The sequence below is a fragment of the Lygodium microphyllum genome, chromosome 1 (assembly GCF_053477565.2).
Source record: "Lygodium microphyllum isolate KBCC chromosome 1, Lygodium_microphyllum_v1.1.10, whole genome shotgun sequence".
Classification (NCBI taxonomy): Eukaryota; Viridiplantae; Streptophyta; class Polypodiopsida; order Schizaeales; family Lygodiaceae; genus Lygodium; species Lygodium microphyllum.
This window is the reverse complement of record NC_141135.1, coordinates 153,765,877-153,769,299: the sequence shown is the minus strand read 5'-3', so window position 1 is coordinate 153,769,299 and position 3,423 is coordinate 153,765,877.

Genomic DNA, 3,423 nt, shown 5'->3' with positions numbered 1-3,423 from the left:
ACTTCAAGAATCTATAATTGTGATATTGAAAATGGGTTAGCCACAATGATAAACTTACATCGGATCCTCTGGAAGTTGTGATGTTGGATGTTCTAGGTTTCAAATCCAACAGAGGGGAGCTTGCATGGATGATGACCAATTGCCATAGAGATTTTGCTCAACTTGAGCAATGTACTAATGTTGTTGAAGTAAAAACCAAAAGTATTTGACTCATTTCAATTGAATTATTGCCATGTTTTAGGTCACTTTTACTTGCACCACAAAGCAATGCACCTCATGTCACTCCATTAGGTACTATCATCCTAATAAAGGATTGAAATTAGTTTTGGTAGTATTTTTATGACAATTATGAAGACATGAATCTACCCTCATTTAATGGTGAGGAAAAGAAGAAAAAATGTGCAATGAACACTTATCCTTTGAAGTGGAAGGATTTGTGTATTTCTAGAGGTGCATTGTCTGAATTAACAAAGCTAGATTGTCTTTTTGTAGCAAAGTTTAAAATAGTGGACGAGTTTATCCAATTGTCTCAAACCTTTGAAGAGTTTGAAATTTGGTTAATTAAAGAGTTTTCATTGTCAATGAATGAGAAAGGGCTTGAGCTACATGAGATAAATGATGAACAAGTCCACTCTAGGAAAGGATAAGACTAAATTCCAAGTGCATTGTGTGTAGACACTACCATTGGAATTACATCTAAAGTTTATTGTATATCAATTACATCTAAAGACTAAACAAGTGCATTTAGATCACATTTAAAGTTTAAGGGGATTGAGATTACTACACAAGTAAGTGTGTAGTTTGGGCTAGCTTTGGTCCATGTGACTCGATCAATTTTCATGGTTGTATTTGAGAACATAGGATTATATTGGTTATTCCATGATGGTGCATCACAATTCCTTGAATTATGCTCTTGTTGAAGAATTACAAATGAAAGAAAGAAGTTCTTAGTGCACATTGCATCTTGTTGAGCTAGTTAGCGTTACATGCCACAACATAGCATTTGGAATCACCTACTTATGGAGGTTGATAAGAGTCATTAGATTTTTGACATTCCATTCGAGAATATAAACAATTCTTGTGCATTCAATAAGACATCCATAATGCTAACTTTGCAAAATATATATTACACATGCTAGCGTTGATTCAATTTTCATTGCAAGTTTATTAATTATGGCACCAATCATCTCAGAATATGAATATATCACACACACACACACACACACACACATGCGTGTATGCACCCATGCACACACACACATGTGCATGTAGACATGTACACTCCCCACCCCCAAAATGATGACAACACATATGTGAAAACAATAGCAATTTTTCAACTTGTATTATATGATTCTATTATATAGTGAAGGGGTAACCCTTGAAATCATAAGGAGTGGTTGACTAGTGTAAACATGCCTTAACTCTAGGTTTGAAACCCTAATTGGAAACAATTATAAAAGATAAAATACTCTTCATTCTCTTTGTGATCCCCCTCTCAAGAAGGCATACCAAGCCACCATGCCCTTTGTTTGAAGCTCTACTTGCCATCTTCTTACATCACCTCAACCATTTTGTATAATAGTTTGAGCATGTGAATGTGCAACATAATGATATGCTTCATGTCTCCTACTCTCTATCTCTCACATGTAGGCTGAATGATAGTCTTATGACTTTGTATTCTTGGGATAGAAATCATCTACACCCCTCTTAGTTATGTTTGATCATCATATCAATTATAGTCGATTAGAGATTATTCTCTCAATCAAAAATTGCATGCTTGCAATCCATCTATTTGTTCTAAATTTTAATTAAGCTGAAATATATACTACTTTATTATTTGAGCTATAGGTTCAAGATACACCAAACCACCAAAGAGGTCCCAAACTTGCAAAGGCTCTTGAACCTAGAAAAGATTAATTTGAAAAAACTGTTAATTTATCTAGCTTCTCCTCTCATTAATTGATGATGATCGGTACATTCTCCCATCATCTCTCTCTCTCTCTCTCTCTCTCTCTCTCGCTACCATTCTCCTGTGAGACATGAGGGTAGAGGTAGCATAGGGCATGGCAACACGTGTCACACACACACACACACACTCTCTCTCTCTCTCTCTCTCATGTTATCATTGTTGTCAATTGGCAGAGAGGGCCTGATTGGTAGTGGGGAGTGAGTGGTCTCTTCCATTGTGCGGAGTGAGTGGTCGGCACTAGCGACGGGTAGCTCTCTCTCTCTCTCTCTCTCTCTCTCTCTCTCTCATGGTGAATGGTGATCGGCGGCGCTAGCAGGTCGTTTGTAGCAAGTCCGCTAGTAGGTTGTGAGAGAGATTGGTGCCTATCCGCCCTCTGCTCTGCCATACGCACCCCTTACTTCGCCCTCGGGTCGGCCAGCAGGTCATGCACAGAGAGAGATCGCCGCCTACCCGCCCCTTGCTATGCCATACACACCTCGTGCTCCACCATACCCACCTTGCATATGCACACACACACAGTTTTGTTAGAGAGAGAGAAAGAGTGTGTTTTGTAAGAGAGGGAGAGAGAGAGTGTGTGTGTCTTTTGTTAGAGAGAGAGAGAGAGAGAGAGAAGGGGGGAGTGTGTGGTTTTTTAGAGAGAGAGGGGGAGGGGGAGGGAGAGAGAGTGTTTTGTTAGAGAGAGAGAGAGAGAGAGAGGGAGAGGCAGAGGGAGTGTGGAGAGGGAGAGGGAGTGTGTCTTTTATTAGAGAGAGAGAGAGAGAGAGAGAGAGAGAGAGAGAGAGAGAGAGAGAGAGAGAGAGAGGGAGGGAGGGAGAGAGAGAGTGTGTGTGTGTTTTATTAAAGAGAGTTTTGTTAGAAAGAAAGAGAGAGAGAGTGTGTGTTTTGTTGGAGAGAGAGAGAGAGGGAGGGAGAAAGAAAGAGTTCAGTGAGAGAGAGAGAGAGAGTTTTGTTAGTGAGTTGGTTGGAGAGAGAGAGTATGTGTGTGTGTTTAGTTAGTAATTTTATTAATTGTGTTATTAGTTTGTAAGTTTAATTTTTTTGTTAATTGGTTTAAGGTTAGTTTAGCTCAAGATTGTTAGTCTACTTTAGTTGTTAGTTGTTAATTTTTTTGCTATTTGGTTTGTTGTGTTATTAATTTGTAAGTTTAATTTTTTTGTTAATTGATTTAGGGTTAGTTTAGTTTAGTTGTTAATTAGTTTTGAGAGGGAGGGAAGGAGGGTTAGTTAGGTAGGTTAGTTGGAGAGAGAGAGAGAGAGAGAGAGAGAGAGAGAGAGAGAGAGAGAGAGAGAGAGAGAGAGAGAGAGAGAGAGAGAGAGAGTATGGACTAGCAAAATTACAGCAAAGTAGTGCCTCCCTCTCTAATTTTTCTCCTTCTTCTTCTTCTTCTTCTTTTTCTTCTCTCTCTCTCTCTCTCTCTCTCTCCTTTTCTCTCTCACATACTTTCTCTTCTCACC